General features: G+C 41.1%; 1 protein-coding gene and 1 pseudogene across 7 annotated transcripts in view; one reads left to right on the top strand and one right to left on the bottom strand.

Moving 5' to 3' along the window:
- AP2B1 (adaptor related protein complex 2 subunit beta 1) overlaps nucleotides 1-24,477 on the bottom strand; it is a 137,865-nt gene that overhangs the window by 16,828 nt on the left and 96,560 nt on the right. The gene's annotated exons all lie outside the window — the stretch shown is intronic.
- On the top strand, nucleotides 8,464-9,120 carry LOC108582623 (annotated as a pseudogene). The gene has a single exon (XR_001896321.2). The product of XR_001896321.2 is annotated as a 60S ribosomal protein L13a pseudogene (transcript).

Raw genomic sequence — 24,477 nt, 5'->3', positions numbered from 1 at the left:
CGCCTGTTATCCCAGCACTTTGGGGGGCCGAGGCAGGCGGATCACGAGGTCAGGAGGCTGAGACCATCCTGGCCAACATGGTGAAACCCTGTCTCTACTAAAATACAAAGAAGTAGCCAGGTGTGGTACCACGCACCTGTAGTTCCAGCTACACAGGAGGCTGAGGTAGGAGAATTGCTTGAACCCAGGAGGTGAAGCTGCAGTGAGCCAAGATCGTGTCACTGCACTCCAGCCTGGTGACAGAGCAAGACTCTGTCTCAACAAACAACAACAACAAGGGATGTACTAGAGCACTACTTTCAAAGATTTATGCCAGCTGTGGGCTTCTGGGAAAGAGGTATTTTCTAACTCATCTGGTACTTGGCAGATAAGAGAGGAGAACTCTTATTTCAAATAAGGGCACAAAGAAGACCTTGAGACAGCGCTAGGCTCTGTAAAGAACATTTAGAAGTGAAAACTGGGGCCAGGTGTGGTGGCTCATGCCTGTAATCCCAGCACTTTGGGAGGCTGAGGCAGGCAGATCACCTGAGGTTAGGAATTCGAGACTAGCCTGGCCAATATGGTAAAACCCTGTCTCTACTAAAAATGCAAAAAAAAAAAAAAAAAAAAAATATATATATATATTAGCTGGGCGTGGTGGCGGGTACCTGTAATCCCAGCTACTTGGGAGGCTGAGGCGGGAGAACCACTTGAACCCAGGAGGCAGAGGTTGCAGTGAGCCGAGATTGTGCCACTGCACTCTGGCCTGGGTGACAAGAGTGAAACTGTCTCAAAAAAAAAAAAAAAAAAAAAGTGAAAACTGGGGTGATGGGGGTAGGCTAATGGTGGGTCATGTAAAGGTCTCATGTGAAATGCAAGTGATTATCTTTGACTATAAAGTAGTATCCCCATTCTCTAGAGGATACTATTAGTGGTTCTTAACTGACGACCTATATCAGAATCATCTGGAAAGGTTTTTCAAAACAGATGCCAGGCCCTACCCTACATGAAATAATTATAATCTCTGAATCTGGGACCTGGCATAAATATTTGTGAAAAAGTTCCCAGGAAGATCAACCGGATAAGCAATTAATTTAGAACATTGTTATCTAAGAAGTCTGAATGGGTTTGTAAACATCTTGTTCTTCCAAAAGAATCCTTATGCCAACAGGAGCCCTTTAACAATGGAAAGGACACGATAAGGTAAGCAGTGCTAAACTCTTCTGCACTGTAGACCCTTTGGACAAACAGAGGAAAGCCACTGACTCTCTTGCTGAAAAATGTACACACAACATTTTGCCATAGAATTTCAGGAGTTTCGGGACACCCTGAGGGCCTTCCTGGGACTTCTACTGTAGAACAATTTTCTGAGGAGCTAGGATACCCATACATCAGAAGCAGCAGATACAGAGGTTCAGAGCATGGACTTGGGAGCCAGAACACCTGATTTCAAATTCTGACTCTGACAGTTTCCTGTCTGTAAAATGTAGATCACAAAGTACTGAATTCATGGGGTTGTTATGAGGATAATGAGTTAATATTTGCAAAGCACAGTGAACAGCCTTGACTCATAAGTACTGTAGTAAGTGTCTGTTCAAAAAAGAAAAATTCGGCTGGGTGCAGTGGCTCATGCCTGTAATCCCAGTAGGCGTGAGCCACCATGTGAGCTTTGGGAAGCTGGGGCAGGCGGATTACCTGAGGTCAGGAGTTTGAGACCGGCCTGGCCAACATGGCAAAATCCCATCTCTACTAAAAGTATAAAAATTAGCTAGGCATGGGGGCATGTGCCTGTAGTCCCAGCTACTCAGGAGGATGAAGTGGGAGAATCAGTCGAACCCAGGAGGCAGAGGCTGCAGTGAGCCGAGATTGCGCCACTGCACTCCAGCCTGGGCAACAGAACAAGGCTCCATCTCAAAAAAAAAAAAAAAAATTCACTCTGCTTTCACCATCTCCTGTTTTACCTCTTTTACTCAGAATCCTAATTAAGGATAACCACATTAGACTTATCTGAAATCTTACACATGCTCAGATGTAGTACCACTATCACGTTAAAAAAGAGATTAGAAGAAATTTTTAAAAAGGCTTATCGGCAAATTGTTAGCTTAATGGTTCCTTTTGCTACTGCCTTGGTAAATTATCATCTCTTTACAGGATCAACTACACAGGTCATTCATTGGGGAAAGCAGTTCATCTCTTTTACATTAGCTTTTCAAAATCTGTATTTTGCAGCTCTCAAATTTTCCCTCTAGGCTAGAACTGGGTTTATTTCAAGAATATAGGCTTCCCCAGATCTGACTCCTGCCTACCTCTCCAGCCTATTTCCTTAACTACAAATACATCAAAATTACTTCTTATTCCTCAAATACTGGAAGTCACAGCTTTGTACCTTTTTTATATGTTGTTCTTCCTTTTTTTTTTTTTTTTTGAGACGGAGTCTGGCTCTGTCACCCAAGCTGAAGTACAATGGTGCGATCTTGGGTCACTGCAACCTCTGCCTCCCAGGTTCAAGCGATTCTCCTGCCTCCTGAGTAGCTGGGATTACAGGCGTGTGCCACCACGCCTGGCTAATTTTTGTATTTTTAGTAGAGACGGTGTTTCACCATTTTGGTCAGGCTGGTCTCGAACTCCTGACCCCGTGATCTGCCCACCGCAGCCTCCCAAAGTGCTGGGATTACAGGTGTGAGCCATCACACCCAGCCTATATGTTGTTCTTTCTGCTTAATAGTGTCTTCTGCTTAAGCTTAGTACTGTCTGGAAAATACTTATTTAACCTTAAGGTTCAGTTCAAGATTAACACTTCCCAGAAAGCTCTAACCCCTCCCCACAGCACCCAACGCATTCAATTCTACGATAGCATATAATAACGGCTTACTTCCGGCTCACCTATAATACAGTGAGCTCCTTGAATGCAGGGTCTGTCTCTCATCTTCGCTAGCATATTGACTACCTCAATAAATATTTGTTGCATGAAAATAAGGGGAAGATGTTCAACAAATAAAAATGAAACACTGTGTTTCTCAACATTGTTTCTACCTCAACATCATTCATATACATAACAGAATCCCATCAGTAACATCTCTCATTAGGCACACTGATTCTCAATGAGGCAGGAATGGGGGGATGGGATGATGTATGGGTTCTTTTGGTTTCAAATCACTGAGCTAAATAATATGTACATGCTAAGAAAGGATAAAATAGGTAGTGGATCACAATCCAAAGAATGCTAGGTTCTCCAAGGATATGCCAATCATATTTTGGGTGTCAAAAAAGAACCAAGGGAAAAACACAGTACGAAGTCAGTTTAATTCCAATCCTGATGCTGACTGCTCTTAAATATAACTAAATCAGCCTTAAAGAGCATGATATTGTTGTTGGAGGGAGAGAGGAAAAGAGAACGACAGTTTCTTGTTTTCTTATTTAAAAATTCACTATCCCAACAGGTATAGAGAGTAGGAAGATAGAATCCAGACAAGTTTCTAAACTATTTTCCAACAGCTATAACATCATGCCTAGATTGCCTGAGGGAAATCAATGATCACATATATATCCAACTGCCTACTTAATATCTTCACTTGGATAATAGGTTGCTCAAAAGGAATATGCCTAAAACCAAACTTTTTTTTTTTTAAAAATTAACTTTTATTTCAAGTTCAGGGGTACATGTGCAGGCTTGTTATATAGGTAAACTTGTGTCATCAAAGTTTGTTGTACAGCTTATTTTATCACCCAGCTATTAAGCGTAGTACCCATTAGTTATTTTTCCTGATCCTCTCCCTCCTCCCACCCTCCACCCTCTAGCAGACCCCAGTGTGTGTTGTTCCCCTCTTTGCGTCCATTTGTTCTCCTCATTTAGCTCCCACTTATAAGTCAGAACATGTGGTATTCGGTTTTATGTTACTGTGTTAGTTTGCTAAGGATAATAGCCTCCAGCTCCATCCATGCTCCTGCAAAGGACATGATCTCATTCTTTTTTATGGGTGCATAGTATTCCATGGCATATATGTACCACATTTTCTTTATCCAGTCTATCACTGATGCGCATTTAGGTTGATGCCATGTCTTTGCTATTGTGAATAGTGCTGCAATGAACATATGTGTGCATGTGTCTTTATGATAGAATTATTTGTATTCTTTTGGGTATGTATCCAGTAATGGGATTGCTGGGTCGAGTGGTATTTCCATTTTTAGGTCTTACCTTTTTTTTTTTTTTTTTTGAGACAGAGTCTTGCTCTGTCACCCAGGCTGGAGTGCAGTGGCGGGATCTTGGCTCACTGCAAGCTCCGCCTCCCAGGTTCACGCCATTCTCCTGTCTCAGCCTCCGGAGGAGCTGGGACTACAGGCGCCGGCCAGCACGCCCGGCTAATTTTTTGTATTTTTAGTAGAGACGGGGTTTCACTGTGTTAGCCAGGATGGTCTCGATCTCCTGACCTCATGATCCACCCGGCTCGGCCTCCCAAAGTGCTGGGATTACAGGTGTGAACCACCGCGCCCGGCCCATTTTTAGGTATTTGAGGAATCACCACACTGTCTTCCACAGGGGTTGAATTAATTTACACTCACACCAATAGTGTATAAGCCTTGTGTTTTTCTCTACAACCTCACCAGCATTTTTTTTTTTTTTCATTTTTTTAGTAATAGCTATTCCAACTGGTGTGAGATAGTATCTCATTGTGGTAAAACCAAACTCTTAATCTCCCCTCCCCACCTCCAAGTACAACCTCCTGCTGTCTTTCCAAACTCAGTAACTACTATGGGATTCTGCAACGCCTTTAACAGTCTCTCTGCCTCTCCACTAGTTTTCCAGCCACATCCCCCTATACCTTCCCTTCACAGCACCTAGCTTCCCCGGTATATGCTCAACATAGCAGCCAGAGTAGCTTAAAATGTAGGTCAGCTCACAAATACTTCTCTGCTCAAACCTTTCCATCTCACTCAGAATAAAAACCAAAGTTACAATTGCCTATAATCCAACTCCTCCAACCTCTCTGAGGTCGTGTTAATACTCTCCTCCTTGCTAGCTCTACTCCAGCTGCAGGAGCCTGTTGTGCCTTCCTTGCACATAGCAGGTACATTCCTACTTCATGGCTTTTTGCATTTGCTTTCTTCTGTCTACAATGTTCTTCTTCCAGAAATCCACGATTCTTTCCCTGTCTCCTTTGAGTCTTTGCTTTAACCAAATATTATCTTTTCAGATAGGTCTTCCATGACCAACATATTTTTGTAAAACTGTACCACCCAACCTCCAACTCCAGTACTTCTTTTATATTTTTCCACTGTCCCCCCTACCATCTGATATACTATGTATTGTAGTGATTTGCTGGTTTATTGCCTGTCCCCATGCCACATACCCCACTTGTGGTAGAATATAAATTCCATGAGGGAAATAATTCCTATCTTCCATTTGCCACAATATTCTCAGTTTTTAGAATAGTGACTGGCACAGAATATGTGCTGAATAACAGTTGTAAAATAAACTGTACAAAGTTTCTGACCTCACTTGGGTTTACACAATAATGAACTTAAAAGTTCTATGGGGCTTGGTGCAGTGGCTCGCTCCTGTAATCCCAGCACTATGGGAGGCCAAAGGGGAAGGGAGGATCACTTAAGGTCAGGAATTTGAGACAAGTTTGGGCAACCAGAGTGAGACCTTGTCTCTACCAAAACAAAACAAAAAGCCGAGTGCAGTGGCATGAGCCTTTGGTCCCAGTTATTCAGGAGACTGAAGCAGGAGGATAAGAGGATAGGAGGATAGGAGTCCAGGAGTTCAAGGTTACAATGAGCTACAACTGCACCACTGTACTCCAGCCTGGGCAACAGAGTGAGATCCTATCTCACAAACAAACAAACAAACAAACGAAGTCCCAAAAGCACAGTATTTCTCACATTTTTCTAGTGTATTTCCCTTAACAGAAGAGGAAAGAATGGACACATCTGGGAAGGAGGCAGGGGGATGGGTCAAGAATAGTGGTATAATATGAAGTAGACTATCATAAGAACAAATCTCTTTGAAGTTCCATGCTAAATTCCATAATGTACCCATATATGTTTGAATATGTGTTTTTCCCTTTAACTTTGAGTAAAACTGATGCTCTAGGAAAATGTGCTATTGTGTATTCTTTAGCTTCCATAAAGAATACACATGGTATTTGGTGGGTCACAACCAACTGGTAGTCCTTAAAATTAACTAAGTGGGTTGAAACTGGCATTAAAAAAATAAAATGAAAAATATCACAGTCCATCTCATGAAGAGTAAGTAATGTTTCCTGAAACTGTTCAGTTTTATGTATTGTATGTGTGTATACACTATGTAAAATACATTTCTTACTGTAAGTGGCAGTCAAAAAAGTATAAAAGCCACAATACACACACACCAAAGTAAACAGTGAGAAAGGGTTCAGTGAGTAAAGGAACAGAATGCACACCTCAGCTTCTGCTTTGAGAATGCCCAAAGCAGACCACAGATGGTACCAAGATTACCTAATCCTCTGTTCCTTTGGTATGTCATGTGCAACATGTGACCATAACAATATTAACGTGCTTCTTACGGACATCAATAGGAAAGCAAACAGAAATTATAAGGCACTTTGAAAACATAAAAGTGGGCTATAAATGCTTCATAATAACAGTGATTGTTTAAAGTTACTTTAAGTGGCTGCTGAGGAAAGAGCAACCTGTCAGCTTCAGCCTGTAACCAGCTATTAGTTTCTTTCCATAGTATAGGAAGCCTGCTGCAGGAGCTACAATCTCTTTATGGTGGGACAGCTGGAGATGAACAGGCTAAATTAATATTCTAACCTTATACCAATATACTCAAAAGTACTATAAAAAGGTACAACATGAACTCAGTCTGAACTCTGGCAAATTAGGCCTCTTACCCCACCTCTCACCACAGGTAACCAAAGGAGGCACTGCCACGAGGAAAACCAAGTGAAGTAGTGCAGGGCTCGCCTTTGAGATTGTATCATCTACTCTTCCATAACGTCACTTGTGACCTTTCCTCGTTTCTGAAGAACTTTTTTTTTCTTTTATTCCTCTTCTCCATTTAGCTTTTGGAAAGATTATTTGCAGGCTGGTCCAAGCTAGGACCAGGGAGTGACGTCAACCATCTCCACTTCTCTGAGCAATGATGATTCAGATGTGTTTTAAGTACCACACAACCTAGTCAACAGATCCTAGGGGAATGGCTCTGAGTGACAGGTTTTTAATGGTACTTACTCCAACAGTGTGATATATATCATCTGAGACTCAAGCAGAAGTGGCCCTTTCTGCTAGGTGCTAGAGTTAAACTGACGGGTAGTTCTGCATTTCTCATCAACACCAAAATAGATCTACCATCTTAAGTTTATTTTATCTTTTTTAATTTCTTTTTTGATACAGGGTCTTGCTCTGTCACCCAGGCTGGACGGTGGAGGCATGATCACAGCTCACTGCAGCCTTGACCTCCTGGGCTCAAGTGATCCTCCCATCTCAGCCTCATGAGTAGCTGAAACTACACATGTGTGCCACCATGCTTGGCTAACTTTGTTGTTTTTGTAGACATTAGTCTATATACTAGACTAGACTAGACATACTAGTCTTACTATGTTGCCCAGGCTACTCTCAAACTCCTGGACCCAAGCAGTCCTCCCATCCTGACCTCCCAAAGTGCTGGGATTACACAGGAATGAGCCACTGTGCTTGGTGATCCAAAGTTTAAATAGCATTTCAAACTCTATTGACCAATAAATTATCTGGGAATTCTCAGAGACCCTGACAAAACAGAAAGGTCTATCTATGATATTAGACAATATCTGATAGAGTTAAAAACATAGCAGAAAGAGTCATGAAATGTCGAATGACTTTCCTTCCAGTACTAATTCCATTTTAAACTGAACAGCATCTTTAGTTCACTTCCAAGGCTAAGATTCAAACAAGAACTCTCTTCCCATATTCTTTCTTAGTCCACCCAATAGATCAGGTGGATTATATGATAGCTGAGGAGGCCTCAAATGGTACCAAACTGCTGTTCATCCTGAGTATAAAGCCATATTGATTTATTCTCAGGAGACATTAGGACGTTGTTCGTTAAGAGTATGTGGACAGTGGAATCTTTTACAGGGAAAATTTGACAGATTAGGCAATGGTTCCATGTCCCTAATATGCACTTCAGCGTCTGAAATTTTCATATGTAAACAGTTCTCAGAACCAGAAATGAAAGCTTTGAACAGAGCCTCCAGATGATCTCTAAAATTGTAAATCCTCCAGTAGCACATATAATTATTGGACTTTAAAAAGGCAATGAGCTCCTAAAAGCCAATCTCTCTTAGTAAGCCTTGATTCGAAAGGAAGCCAACAGAAACCAAAAGACACTGAAACTGAAATACTATGACTTCTCCTGTAGTCCCCATTCTGCTATGAGATCTGCTTAATCTCAATCTCAAAAAACTCTCAAATAATTTAGACCATGAATTAGAAATGTCCGCAAATTGCTTTTCCGAGGCAGCTGCCGAAGATGGCGAAGGTGCAGGTTCTGGTGCTTGATGGTGGAGGCCATCTCCTGGGCCGCCTGGCGGCCATCGTGGCTAAACAGGTACTGCGGGGCTGGAAGGTGGTGGTCGTACGCTGCGAAGGCATCAACATTTCTGGCAATTTCTACAGAAACAAGTTGAAGTACCTGGCTTTCCTCTGCAAACGGATGAACACCAACCCTTCCCGAGGCCCCTACCACTTCCGGGCGCCCAGTAGCATCTTCTGGCGGACAGCGCCAGGCATGCTACCCCACAAGACCAAGCAAGGCCAGGCCGCCCTGGACCGCCTCAAGGTATTTGACTGCATCCCACCGCCCTACAACAAGAAAAAGCGGATGGTGGTTCCTGCTGCCCTCAAGGTCGTGCGTCTGTTTGCCTACAAGAAAGTTTGCCTATCTGGGGCGCTTGGCTCACGAGGTTGGCTGGAAGTACCAGGCAGTGACAGCCACCCTGGAGGAGAAGAGGAAAGAGAAAGCCAAGATCCCGTACCGGAAGAAGAAACAGCTCATGAGGCTACGGAAACAGGCCGAGAAGAACGTGGAGAAGAAAACTGACAAATACACAAAGGTCCTCAAGACCCATGGACTCCTGGTCTGAGCCCAATAAAGACTGTTAATTCCAAAAAAAAAAAAAAAAAAGAAGAAGAAAAGAAATGTCAGCAAATTAAATCTCCAGAACACTAAAGATTAGATAAAGATTGTAAAGTGGTATGAATAGACATTGCTTTAAAAGACTTTGGATTACACTGTCAAAATCACCATTGGAACAGGAGAAAATTAGAATGACGAACCTTTAGGACTGTCAAATGGGAGAAGTCCAAAGCACAGCAAGGTCAGAACTACTTAAATCAAATTTTGTTAACTATTTTGCAACTGAAATAGATTCTCAAGTACTGCTTTAAAAGAGAATCCCCTGCCCCGCCCCTGCAAAGCCATTTGGGAAAAGGGTGAGTAGGTCACAATTTTCATGAAAGACTACCTTTGTGGAGGGTAGAAAAAGTAGCCCACCCATAGCCATCACTACAGCCATCTAAACTGTGGAGGCCAGGCATGGCTCACACCTATCTGTGATCCCAGCAATTTGGGAGGCCGAGGTAGGAAGATTGCTTGAGCCCAGGAGTTTGAGACCAGCCTGGGCAACATGGTGAGATTTCAACTTTACAAAAATAAAAATAAAAAATTAGCCAGGCGTGGTGGTGGACACCTACAGTCCCAGCTACTGGTCAGGTTGAGGTGAGACAATAACTTGAGTCTGGGAGGTCGAGGCTGCAGTAAGCTGTGATCGCGCCACTGCACTCCTGCCTGGGAGACAATGTGAGAACGCTGTCCCCACCTTGCCCCCCCCAAAAAAAAGAAAAGAAAAGAAAGGTAAAGAAAACTAGGGAAGGTCAGGCTAAATTCACACCCTCAAAGTTGCAACACAAACTCCAGTGCAGCTGGGTGGTTCATTTTTTAAGTCTCATTAAGTGAGACTTTAAAAAATTCATTTCCAAAGTTGAATTTCAGTTTATGGGTCTCAGTCTTTTCACTCCTTATCTCTCAATTTCTAAATAATCACGCCAATTTCCCACCAAAGTAAGCTTTCTAATAGCAAGTAAAGAAAAATCGGAAATTGAAAAGTACTAGACCCTTTTTAAAAAACCTTTTTTTTTCTGTTTAAAGGCAAAAGACTGTTTTGAGTATCTGAAAAAATTGTTTTCTTAAAAGCAAAGAGAAATAATGAATACCTATTGCCAAAAGACAACTTTTTTTGCCTTAGCTTTTGAGACGGAGTCTTGCTCTGTCACCCAGGCTGGAGTGCAGTGGTGCGATCTCGGCTCACTGCAGCCTCTGGGTTCGTGTGATTTTCCTGCTCAGCCTCCTGAGTAGCTGGGACTACAGGCTCATGCCACTATGCCCGGCTAATTTTTGTATTTTTGGTAGAGATGGGGTTTCGCCATGTTGGCCAGGCTGGTCTTGAACTCCTGACCTCAAGTGATCTGCCGCCCCAGCCTCCCAAAGTGCTGGGATTACGGGCGGGAGCCACCGCGCCTGGCAGGCCCTTGCTTTTAAAGTTTGCCTCCTTACACCTTTGTGTTTATCAGGATTATGAAAAAGACAGGCTTTTCTGTTTTCACAGTAAAAAGGGCTTGCTCAGCGCCATTTCCTATTGGGCATCTAAATGATTTTAGTTTTTCCTGAGGCTCCAAAACACTTGTAAGAGCATCCTTGAACTTCTTCATTTACTGAGTTTGAGCTTCCAAATTTACTCTAGAAATATTAACCAAAATAGTCTAAGGCTCTTTAGGATAATAATTTAATAGTCTCATGGTGGCAATTTGGTTTTAAAGAGACATACAGATATAAGTTAGCAACAGAAAAAATTCCCAAAATGTGAGCACAGTTAACTTGTGCTATGTTCCTAATCATCTCCAATTTTGAAAATAGGGTCCATTAATGTGCTGTGATCTTGCCTTTCCTAATATCAAGGAAGCAACAGCTTCTAATATTTGTTCTGCTTTCTTGAGAGAAAATGAATTTGTGATTATAGTCTTCAGATTAAACTTGGGACCAGGACCAGACCTATCCAGATAAAAGGGTATTATATCAGAGTCAGAGGACAGAATGCAAGGCTGCTGAGAAACAACAGGCAGAAGCTGTGTTTAGGGGTACTCTGTTAAGATGAAGAGATGGCCTTACTTAGTTTGGTTCAAGAACTAGATGAATCTGATGTTGGTTAATACTTTCTTAAATGAAAGCAAAAAGACTCGTTCAACAACAAATATTTATCTAGCACCTACTGTGTGCTAGACTTCATTCCAGGCACTGGGAGACAGAGCAGTGGGGGGAAAAACATAGACAAAAACTGTTGTTCCTTTGGAATTTGCATTCTAGTAGGAGAGGGGCAGGAGGTGATAATAAATAATTCAGTAGTAATTAAAATATAATGAAATGCTATGGGGTAAAAATAAGGGAGATTGGTAGTACTGGGAATGAACGGAGAAAATCTTATTAAAAAGGTACTATTTAGCCAGGCGTGCGGTGGCTCAGGCCTGTAATCCCAGCACTTTGGGAGGCTGAGGTGGGCGGATCACTTGAGGTTAGTTGTTCTAGACCAGCCTGGTCAACATGACGAAACTCCTGTCTCTAATAAAAACATAAAAATTAGCTGGGCATGGTGGCGGGCACCTGTAATCCCAGCTACTCGGGAGGCTGAACCTGGGAGGTGAAGGTTGCAGTGAGCCAAGATGGCACCATTGCACTCTAGCCTGGGCAACAGAGTGAGACTTTAAAAAAAAAAAAGAATTTATTCCTTCTATCTAACTGTATGTTTGCACCCATTAACCTACTTCTCTTCATTTCCCTCACCCCCCATCCTCTGGTAACTATCATTCTATTCTCTTTTTTGGGTACTACTTTAGTAAAAACCTAAAGGAAGTAAGTAAGCTATACAGATACGGAGATTGGGAGAAGGCACATTCCAGACAAGGACAACAGTCAATTAAAAGGTCATGAGGTGGCAGCATACTGTATTCTAAGATCAGTGAGGAGACCAGAGTGGCTACAGTGAAGGGGAGGAGTAAAAGATGAAATCAATGAGGAAAGGAGTGAGAGAAAGGCATAGCTAGATCACCCAAGGTCTTGGAGACCTTTGGTAAGATTTTGCCTCTTCTGCTTAGAAACTATTAATGCAAATTCTTCCAGGTGGGGAGATGAAAGTTGCTTAATTCTTGCTATACCACTGGCTATACCAGTTATACTCAGGGTTACCTGAGTTTAACAGTAAACTCTACTTAGCAAATAGCTCAAGTTGTCCCTCAGCCCCACCCCACCCCCACTATTAACATAAATAGTATTCAAAGATGAGACAATAGCAACCAAGGGCACATCAGCCAGTACATGCAGCTGTGTAGCTATCATTAAAGGGAAAAGATAAGACTGGTGCCTTTCGGCTTATCTGTTAGGCAGGCTGAAAGGCCTGTGAAATTATTGCTGGCTGTTTGTGGCAACTGAAACTATATAGAGTAATTCTGTTGTAGGCTGCTAGAAGAAGAGAGGATTAGGGGCCAGTAAAAAAGATTGGTCAGTATAGTATCACAGGGGGATTATACATTGGCAGAAAGCAGTCACATATACATTTGCTGTAAGTTAGGTATCTAAGTATAATAGGTAACCTACCTGAGGGTTACCTGAGTGTAACAGGCCAGTGGTATAGCAAGAATTAAGCAACTTTCATGACTCTGATAGGACCATACCTGTGTCACTGGCAGCTGTGTGCCTCACAGGGAACTCAGGGTCAAGGGAAAATCATGCGAAGATACACTGCATCTGTTCCTACTCCTGGGTAGCTTCCTCATTTAAAAAGTTTTATAAGTTAAATAAAATAAATCAAGAACTTATAGCAAATGTATATGTGACTGCTTTCTGCCAATGTATAACCCCCCTGCGATACTATATTGATCAACCCAGTTACTCTTCAGAAATCTTACTGGCCCCTAATCCTCTCCTCTTCTAACAGCCTACAACAGAATTACTCTAAATAGTTTCAGTTGCCAGAAATAGTCAGCAATAATTTCACAGGCCTTTCAGCCTGCCTGACAGACAAGCCGAAAGGGACCAGTCTTTCTTTTTCCCTTTCATGATAGCTACACAGCTACATGTACTGGCTGATATGCCCTTGGTTGCTGCTGTCTCATCTTCAAACATTGTTTATGTTAATAATCAGGGGTGGAGAGAGGGGGGTGGAGGGACAACTTGAGCTATTATTTGCTATGTAGGCTTACTGGGTTTTGTTTTGTTTTGTTTTTGGTTTTGGTTTTGAGATGAAGTCTTGCTCTGTTTCCCAGGCTGGAGTGCAATAGCACAATCTGGGTCACTGCAACCTCTGCCTCCTGGGTTCAAGCGATTCTCCTGTCTCAGCCTCCTGAGTAGCTGGAATTACCGGGGTGCACCACCATGCCCAGCTAACTTTTTTGTATTTTTGTAGAGACAGGGTTTTGCCATGTTGGCCAGGCTGGTCTCGAACTCCTGACCTCAAGTGATCCACCTGCTTCGACCTCTCAAACTGCTGGCATTACAGGCGTGACTGTTAAACTTTAAAAATGCATTTAGGCTGGGTGCGGTGGCTCACACCTGTAATTCCAGCACTTTGGGAAGCCAAGGCAGGTGGATGGCTTGAGCCCAGGAGTTCAAGACCAGCCTAGGAAACATAGCCAGACCTCAAGTCTACAAAAAGTTAAAAAAAAAAAAAAAAAAAAATCACCTAGGTGTGGTGGCATGCACCTGTATTCCCAGCTACTTGGGAGGCTGAGGTGGGAGGATCACTTGAGTCCAGCAGGTTGAGGATGCAGTGAGCTGTATCTGTGTCCCTGAACTCCAACTTGGGAAATTCAGCAAGACACTGACTGAAAAAAAAAACAAACAAAAACATTTAATAATACTGTACTGAATCAAAAAATCCTGAAGGCAAGACTAGAAAACTACCAGTTAAGGTGATTAAAATTCTACTCTAATTTAGTATGTCATAGAAGACCTAGTAGAAATTCAATAAAAGAACAGACTTCAGTAATAATAGGCAGTAATAGGTGTCAATCTAGAATCAAATCTAGGTTCTAGATATTAAGCATACATCCTCAGATTAGTTAGCTGCAAGTCAGAAATCAAATGGGTTCACGGTTGTGCCTATGTTCGGCCTGGTGGACAGTACAACTTTACATGGACAAAAGGAGGACACGTGGCTGTCAAGATGACTGGACAGATGGGCAGGCCACTGAACACACATGCTGTCTCTGGGTAGTTCCACTGGGGAAGCAGGTCATATAGAGGGACATAAATTACTGTCAGGAGCACAGCGGGAGCTATGGAATCGAGAAGTTCTGTGCTTTCCTGTTCTGAGTACTTGCCCTTCAACTCCTTCAGGGGTTCCTGGAAAGGAAGGCTGCTACCAAGTCAAGGATCATCTTTCATTCACACACTTTTCAAAAGTGATTAGATAATATTTTCCTTCAGTCTCCAAACTATAACTGATTCCAACTATATTTACCAGGGTCCCTCCTTCTAAATGGATTTTCTTCTAAAATTAGAACAATAAAACTGACATTATATAAATGTCCTTCCATAAACTTAGGCTTTCCTGAAGTAGAAAAAAAAAAAAGAAAATAAATTCAGACAAAGAGTATGTTTTCATTACAGGCCCACCTGATTGACTTTCAGGCCCTGGGTGCCTTGATTCAGAAACTTAATCTATAAAAATCTCAAAATGGGCCGGGCGCGGTGGCTCAAGCCTGTAATCCCAGCACTTTGGGAGGCCGAGACGGGCGGATCACAAGGTCAGGAGATCGAGACCATCCTGGCTAACACGGCGAAACCCCGTCTCTACTAAAAACACAAAAAATTAGCCGGGCGAGGTGGCGGCGCCTGTGGTCCCAGCTACTCGGGAGGCTGAGGCAGGAGAATAGCGGGAACCCGGGAGGCGGAGCTTGCAGTGAGCTGAGATCTGGCCACTGCACTCCAGCCTGGGCGACAGAGTGAGACTCCGTCACAAAAAAAAAAAAAAAAAAAATCTCAAAATGTAGAACTAGGATCTACAGATAGAACCTAAAGGAAGACATTTTATTTCATATAAACTACTAGGTGTGGTGGCTCATGCCTGTAATCTCAGCACTCTAGGAGGCTGAGGTAGGCAGATCACTTGAGGTCAAGAGTTTGAGACCATCCTGGCCAACATGGTGAAAAAACCTCATCTCTACTAAAAATCCAAAAAATTAGCTGGGCGTGGTGGCGGGCACCTATAATCCCAGCTACTTAGGAGGCTGAGGCAGGAGGATCACTTGAACCTAAGAGGCAGAGGTTGTAGTGAGCAGAGATCACACCATTGTACTCCAGCCTGGGTAACAGAGTGAGACTCTGATTCCCCCCACCCCTGTACCCTCCCCCCTCAAAAAAAGAAAACAAAAATAAAAAAACGCCAAATAAAAAACTGCCTAACAGAGTTTTATGAAGACAGAATGGGTCATATAGGGTAGTAAATCACTGGTGGCATTCATGTACGCACTGATTTTCCCATCACTGCCAATACAGAGTGAATTCCATCAAAAACAGATAGGGTTTGAAATAGACAAAATTAAAGACCATCCCTTCCAACTATGAGATTTTACATTCCTTATGTGTACATGGTCACATGGCTCAAAGCTTTTCTGCAGTTTTATTCAAATATGTATGGACCTTAATACTACAAAGCCTATGCATAACCCCTTCATTAAAAATTATGAATAATGCACTTTCTTCCCCATCTCATTAAACATCATGCTATAGCAAAATATAAGAGAGTAAACATGAATGAGAGCAGGGTATGGCTCTCAAATTCAATCCAGCTGAGGAAAAATCTGAGTGAGTTCTCTGTATTTCCAACCTATAATCTAGGTTTTTATCAGCCGGGACTAGAAAGAGGTAGCTATTTTACATCCAGAATTCAAAGTCCTCTACTGCATTACAAGGTTAAATCTAAAGACCACAAGGTTAAATCTATTTCTAATCATTTATTAAACTAGAAACATAAAACTGATTCCATTATTCATCATTAACTCCTCGTTTATAATCATGATAAAAAGATGGCTGTGAATTTAACAAATAAAAGCCCACAAATCACTTTTATTACCATTTTAGAACTACTGTGTGAAATTCATTATCCTTTCTCAGGATGTCAGCATGGATTTCTATTACCTGGGTAATCTGACCCAAGTTTGTAATATATTGAATATGAATACTGAATATGAATACTGAATACGAATATATAATATATTGAATTTCTCAGATGAGATTAAAGAATATGTTTATAGTCCTGATGGGACATGAAGAATATGTCAAACTGGAAGTAGCAATCTCAGTAAGTAATCTTCTATTTTATTTTTTGAGAGCACAATGTTTCAATCTTTCATAATTAAGACTCCAGTACCTACATACTGCTTATGGAATATTTTAGGAGGAATATTTTTAGGTCTACAGGGATCATTTGGATAGCAGATCCAACATTGGATCCAACTGTCTGACGTGAGAACCTCTATATAGCTCCCAAAAGATCCACCACTTCAAGGACTCATTGTCTATTCAAGCAGCATCATGGTCCCACAAATGCAATCAGTGTGTGCAGTCCTCAATTGTGGATCTTGGAAGACCAAAGAAGGCTTCAACACTGACTTGTTTGGCTTGCACAACAGTCAAAAAACGTCAGCAAATGCCAAGCTGGTTTGCTTCATTTGATGGAAGCTGCTGAAAAGGTCTTCCGTTTGGAAGCGTCTACCAGTTTTTCTGGTATAATAGCTACAGCTGTGGGCTTTCTGAGTGTGAACGGACATATGCAAGACATGAAATATCAGGGACAAGCACCATCTGCAACTAACTGTCTCACAGGCTGGAACTACATGTAGGAGTAGCAAGGGACAGAATTTCCTCAGAGCCATATACTAGCAAAATTTGGCTGACAATGATCTTAAGACATGAGTAAACAGGATTGTAAGATCATGTCCTTTGCAGCTAGTGTCTTCGACACTTTCTGCCCTAATCAAAGGTTAAATGAACAGACTGATGAATATTGCCTTTAGAAAGATATGCAAAGAAAAAAAAAACAAACAAGAGACATTGTGTCTATTTCTTTTCTCTAATTAATATTCAGCCTCTCATTCAACAATGTTTATGTGAGATTTAAAGGCAATAAAGACAGGGATAACAAAAACTATACATGGGAAAGGGTTAATTCTTTCTCCACAGGTTCACTTCTAAGGTTCCTAATTATAAAGTTGTATAGCAGGACGGAAAGGAAGAAAAATTTTTAAGGTGCTATCAGACCTCTAGGCAGAGACAGTAGATTGAAAAATCACATTTAAGTTTCTTTTCTCTTGGAAAGAGTTCTGCCATAACTAAAGGAAAATAAAAAATTTTCAAGGTATAAATTCATAGAGATAGTAAGAAAAAGATATAACAGCAACAATATCTTGGTACCTGGAAAGCAGATGGATTAGCAATACTACCACAGAATTCTCAAAGGCTTAGGACTGGTAACACCTCTGGAACTGTATGGTGGGGAGTGTTAAAAGAGAGAGGATTAAGATGTCAATAAGATTTCTAGATCCCAACCTCGATTCTACACTGCTGGACAGCTCTTAGGTCTCTAGGCTCTCCATAAAACTGAAGATTGATTCTTTTGGAGATGATAAAATAGATGGCACTTAGAAGTAAAAGCCAAACATGGCTGAGGGGTGGTGAATGAAATGAATTAATGCATACTGAATGCTAAGACTCTCCAGCCCTCTTTCCCAACTTAGCTCCCCATGAGGCTGGCAGAAAGCCTTTCTATTCTAGACAGAGACTTAAAGATAACTTTTGAAAGAACTGAGCCAGCCCAGAGAGGAAAATTCAGCAAAAAATCAAATCGAAATCCTAGAATTAAGAAGTACAATATCTGAAATGAAAATGCTCTGGATTAGTTTAACAGAAGGTTGTTGCCTATAGAAGAAAGAAGCAGTGTACTTGAAGACAGATCAATAGGAATTATCCAATCTGAAGAACAGAGAGAAAAAAAGATTAAATTAAAAAAAAGCAGCCTCGGTGATCTGAGGGATGATATTAAGTGGTCTAACACATATGTAACTGGAGTTCTAGAATGAGAGAAGAGACATAATGAAGTAGAAAAAAAATGTGAAGAATGACAAAACATTTCCAAAATTGGGGAAAACTATCAACTTGCAGATCCAAGCTCAGTGAGCTCCAAGCCAGAGAAATACAAGAAAAACACCTACATACATAATAGTCAAACTGCTGAAAACCAAAGGTAAAAGAAATACGGAAGAGGAGGCTACAGATTGGCACTGCCAACAGAACTTTCTAAAGTAAGGTAAATGTTCTATTCCTGCACTACTGTCCCATCTAGTAACCATTAGCCACACATGTATTTGAAATGTGGCTGATGCAATGATGAAACTGAATTTGTTTGATTTAATTTCAATTTACATAGCCACATGTGGCTAGTGGCTATCATATTAAACAGTGTAGCTAAAGAGACTTAAGAGCCTTAAGGGCTATCAACCCACCATAATATGTGCACTTTACTGATTCAAACACAAAGTAATAATAAAACAAAAAAAATTACAATAAAATCTGAACATTGATTTGATATGTGATATTAAGGAATTCTTGCTAATATTTTAAGTTGTGAGAATAGTTATCGTAGTTAAATTTTTTAAAAGAGACCTGTTTTAAAGATACACACCGAGCTACGCATGGTAGCTCACGTCTGTAATCCCACAAGAGAGGATCACCCAACGTCAGGAATCCAAGACCAGCCTGGTTAACATGGTGAAACACTGTCTCTACTAAAAATACAAAAATTAGCCAGGTATGGTGGCATGTGCCTGTAATCCCAGCTACTCGGGAGGCCGAAGCAAGAGAATCACTTGAATTAGGGAGGCAGAGGTTGCAGTGAGCTGAGATCACACCACTGCACTCTAGCCTGGGCAGCACAGCGAGACTCCATCTCAAACAAACAAGCAAACAAACAAACAAACAAAAAAACAAGAGCTACTGAAATATTTACAGATTAAGTGATATAAATTTCTGGGATTTGCTTCAAAAGAATAGAGTAGGGTTGTGGGAAGGGGTATAAATGATATTAACCGTGGATAATTATTGAAGCTGGATGATGGGTACACAGGGACTCATTATACCATTCTGCTTATTTCTGTAATGTTAAAAATATTTCATAAAAAAGTTTTTTTTTTTTTTTCTTTTTGAGATAAAGGCTCACGGCTCGTTCTGTCACACAGGCTGGAGTGCAGTGGCGTGATCTCAACTCACTGCAACCTCTGCCTCCCTGGCTCAAGCAATTCTCCTGCTTCAGCTTCCCGAGTAGATGGGACTATAGGCGTGTGCCACCATGCCTGGCTAATTTTTGTATTCTTAGTAGAGATGGGGTTTCGTCATGTTGGCCAGGCTGGTCTTGGACTCCTGGCCTTAAGTGATCGCCCTCCTTGGCCTCCCAAAGTGCTGGAGTTACACGTGTGAGCTACTGTGCATGTCCCCATAAACAAGGTTTTAAAAAGTAGAGCAAAAGGAAACAGGGATGGAAAACAGGAGGGGAAAACAGAGTCAGTCCAGGAGAATCAATATCCAAATAGCAAGACTTCTGATAAGAAATAGAGAAAATGAAGGGGAGAGCATCAGCAAAGAAGTTAAAGAAAAATTCCTTGACTTGAAGGACATGAGTTTCCAGTTTTAAAGAACCCAATGAGTACCCAGCATGATGGGTGAAAAGACAGTCAGAGTCACAATGAGGCATATCATTGTGAAATGTGAAACACTGAGGACAAAGTACAAGCTTTCATTGAGGAAAAAACAGGGCAAAGGCAAGGATCAAGAATCAGAACGGCTTCTGATTAGGAGGAAAATGATTTCTAACCTAGAATTTTATACAGCAGCTGTCAAACAAGTATGAAGACAGACTAAAAGAGATATTTAAAAACGTGTAAAGGCTCAAATCTATGGAATAGTCTACATACCTATTCTCAGGAATCCACTGGAAAATGTGTTTCATCAAAAGAAGGAGTAAACCAAGAAAAGGACACTGTAATAGGAGACCCTGAGTATGAGAGAGCTGATGACGGGAATGAATCCCCAGGGTTAAGATGAAAGGAGGTCCCAGGAAGATAGCTATGTTCCAGGCATTCAAGTAAATCATTCTAGAAGAGACTTTAAGAGAGGGAAACTGATAGTATACTTTGAAGGGTCTGATCTCAATGGAATTTGGGATTAAATTATAGTTAAAAACACCAACAGAAACGAGTATGAACTCCAATTATCTACAAAAAGCTTTGCTGAGGAAAAATCACTTTAATACATGGCTCAGCTTCAAAGAGTATATACAGTCATAATAATGTAAACACTGGGCAGGGTGTGGTGGCTCATACCTGTAATTCCAGCACTTTAGGAAGCTGAGGCAGGAGAATCACTTGAGCCCAGGAATTTCAGACCAGGCTGGGCAACATAGTGAGACCCCATCTCTACATAAAAATAAAAAATCAGCCAGGCGTGGTGGCACACACCTGTAGTCCCAGCTACTTGAGATCCTCCTAAGGCAGGAGGATCGCTTGAGCCTAGGAGTTTCAGGCTGCAATGAGCCATGATTGTACTACTGCCCTTCAGCCCGGGTGACCAAGCAAGATTTTATCTCTAAAAAAAAAAAAGAAGAAAAAAAAAATTGATGTAAACATTGAACACTGATTTAAGTAAATTTTAAGATAGTTCTATCAGAAAAAATGGGAACATGAAAAGTATGCAGATGATGGCAGTGAGTGGAGAGATGTACAGGAATACCTACAACAGAAAAATCCAGCTGGGTGTGGTGGCTCGCACCTGTAATCCCAGCGCTTTGGGAGGTCAAGATGGGAGGATTGCTTGACCCCAGGAATTTGAGACCAGGCTAGGAAACATGGAAAGACCCTGTCTCTACAAAAAATTTAAAAATACACACTTTGGGAGGCTGAGACAGGCAGATCATGAGGTCAGGAGATGGAGACCATCCTGGCTGGCACACACACGGTGAAACTCTGTCTCTACTAAAAAAAAAAAAAAAAAAAAAAAAAAAAAAAAAATACAAAACTAGCTGGGTGGTGGCATTTACAGTCCCAGCAACTTGGGAGGCTGAGGCAGGAGAATGGTGTAAATCCCGGGAGGCAGAGCTTGCAGCTGACCAGCCACTGCACTCCAGCCCGGCAACAGAGCTGCAGACTCCAGCTCAAAAAAAAAAAAAATATATATATATATATATATATATATATATATATGTTAGTTGGTGGTAGGTTCTGTGGTCCCAGGCCATATTCGGGAGGCTGAGGTGGAGTGACTGTTTGAGCTCAGGAGGTGAAGGCTGGTTGCGGAGCCATGACTGCACAATCAGCCTGGGTGACAGAGTGAGACCCTATCTCAAAAAAACCAAAATAAAGAAAAATCCAGGAGTCCCAATATGAGCATGTTACTTAGGTAATTATCGAAAGAATCAAAAGAGGTGAACGAAATTGGCTTTGTGGAAGGAGATATTGGAGGTCTGGTTAGGGAGAAAAGTCTGGGGACTGGGTTTTTCTTAAATAACTGTAGAATTAGTTGGCTCTTTAAACTGTGCCTTTATCATCCTGAAAACTTGAAAGAATGATGCTATCAATGTTCTCCTAAGAGTTTATGGCCCTGTGAAAACAGAGGCCAAGCAGCTGTGGGAACTCTGCAGCATCTACATAAAGACCATAAGCATGACCCTGGAGATGAACACATGTTAAATCATAATTCCACTGTCTCCTTACAGACACTGATTTGAAAAAGCAGTCACTTGCCAGGTGTCAAGTTTGAAGAAGTTCATTGGGAAACTGTTTCTAAGCACAACTAACACATGAAATGAGAAACAGGGACATCAGAGTCAGAGAAAACTCATTTAAAGGAAATACATTTAGACACTTACTAAGGTTTTTGCTTTATTTAAGCAGAGTATCAATTCTCTTTTTAAGGAATATAATTATGTGATACAAATAAACTCAAGAAAGGCTCCCAGTAGGAGCAAGCTTAACTTTACTTTGTATAATGTTCATAAGTTGACTCACAAAAGCTTTTACAGTCAATGTCAGTATAGCAGAAAAATTCTTCCAGGTTCAAATCTCTACTAGGTATTTAATTCCCATATTTAAGGCATAATGTATTTTACACTAAGAATGAATGGGCAGGGCATGGTGGCTCACGCCTGTAATCACAGCACTTTGGGAGGCAGAGGCAGGTGGATCACCAGCGATCAGGAGTTCAAAACCAGCCTGGCTAACATGGCAAAACCCGTCTCTACTAAAAATACAAAAATTAGCTGGGTGTGGTGGTGTGCGCCTGTAATCCCAGCTACTCAGAGGCTGAGGCAGGAGAATCGCTTGAATCTGGGAGGCAGAGGTTGCAGTGAGCCAAAATTGTGCCATTGTATTGGAGCCTGGGTGACAAGAGTGAAACTCTGTCTCAAAGGAAAAAAAAAGAATGAATGGTATCTTTTTAACTTTTAAATAGTGTTTCAAATAGTCTATAAGCCAATAAGTAGTAATGAGTGTTTTGATGAAAAGATTTTATAATAAGTTTTATACTACAGTTCTGGCAGCTGGGCTTGATTTAATTGTTCTACACATTGATATTAAATTAGCCAAAACAGCTAAAACCCACATGGAATTCAAAATTTCATTTCCTCAATCCCCAACATTTTTTTTCCCCTGATTTTATGCTCTGTAGTACTAGAAAAATACTAATTTTCCCACATGAGCTCTTGAATGTAAACATTATACAAATATATATAAAAGCTAGATTAATCTTTATCTGGCTTTATCTGGATCTATATAGTTTAACCTTGTTGGAATGACGTTTTGATTTTCTTCTTGTTCATATGGGGAAAAAGGCAGAATGGAAGCTGAAATCTAAAGTACCCTACATATCCCTAAGCTAGCCATTAGTTTCAACTCTCACCAGCATACACTAAGTAGAGCTGCTCACAGGGGGAAAAAGTTTTTCTCTTTCCAAGTTTTGTTTATCATCTCCATTGGGAAATGCTAATTAATGAGAAAATAGCCACAATTATGACATCCCCAAAAGAAGAGAATCCAAGGGGGAAACTTGAAAAATCAGTAGTTAACTATAGATGGAAAAATTTAAAGGTTGCTTCTTATAATATCAGGTTTATGAAAATTAAAACTTACTAGTTCTAATATCATATCAATACTTTTGAGGACAGGGTTGGACTAAGATTCAACTTCTCTTGTGAGGATTCCTATTCAGGAGTTAGTCAAACGGAAATGCCAATAGGAAAGTAAACTGACATTCATTAATTTGTTTACTGTTTCTTTTTTTCTTTTCATTTTAAGAGCAGGAAATTTGCCCTGGTTTCTGTGACCCAAATTCTCTTTCCTACTCATGAGGTAAAGCATTCTTGCGTGCATGCTGACTGTCCTCAAATATTAGGCTTGAGGCTCTGTGGCCAATGGGAGGTTAGATTTCAATGAAAAGGGAACAGATGTAGATTTGGGTTAAGTTTCTTCAGGATCCTGTGCTGGAAAAGCCCCTTAACACATTACTGTCATCATAGTAACAGCCAATTCCATCTGCATAGTAATCCTTGCTTTATTCTTCTTGTCTGAGCCAAGTTATATTGTGACTCACTCGTCTACCCTCTCAATCGTTACTCCCTTTGCTGAAAAAAAGGCAGTCAACTACTGTGGCAACAAGGTAGTTAGTGAACTGGCAAACAGGCCTGTTGTGCTGGTATTTAAATGACTGAAGAATGTTTAGTTTTAACTCCAAGATACTTTACTCTTGATGTCTCACCATCAGTACTAGTATCTTACACTGGTATTTCTAGAAGATTAAACAATGGGATCCCACCTGTCTTGACTGGAAAGTGGAAAGCTGACATTTTTCTGTCATCATTTTAAACATAGTCTCATTCAGACTGTTCTATCTTAAGTTCTAAGTGGGGGTGGGGACAGTACCAGTCCTCCTCTTTGCAATGTCTTTTGACTATCCTTCACAGTGCATCTTTCTCTCTCTCTCCTGTTAAAGTGTGAGCTCACTTTCAGTAGAGATTTTCTTTTCAGTTGGGGGTATTGAAGCCCCTAAATTTTACAACTGTTGTTAAAGGGCTACTTTGTATTTGCTTCTGACAGGACTCTAGGTTTTACCAGTCCTGGGCCAATTTTACATTAATGTATTGATTTGGAGGTTACTACATCTACGTAAGTAGTGTAAATTTGGACTATATAACTCATCTATGGTATTGATTGGGCCTTGAATTTCTCATAAGGGGCTATACCCAGAACCCAGCTCAGAACTTTCCTGTCATTTTTGGGGGATGGCGAAAACATTTTCCTAGTTCTCCTTTCTTTGAGGGAGCTGCCCTTCCAGAGTCTCTGCTTTATGCAGGGATCAATTACAGTTCCCCATTTCAGGGTAGCCCAAGG

This window comes from Papio anubis, chromosome 17, assembly GCF_008728515.1.
Source record: "Papio anubis isolate 15944 chromosome 17, Panubis1.0, whole genome shotgun sequence".
NCBI lineage: Eukaryota > Metazoa > Chordata > Mammalia > Primates > Cercopithecidae > Papio > Papio anubis.
The sequence above is the reverse complement of the archived record's forward strand: the minus strand, read 5'-3'. Positions and strand labels throughout refer to the sequence as shown.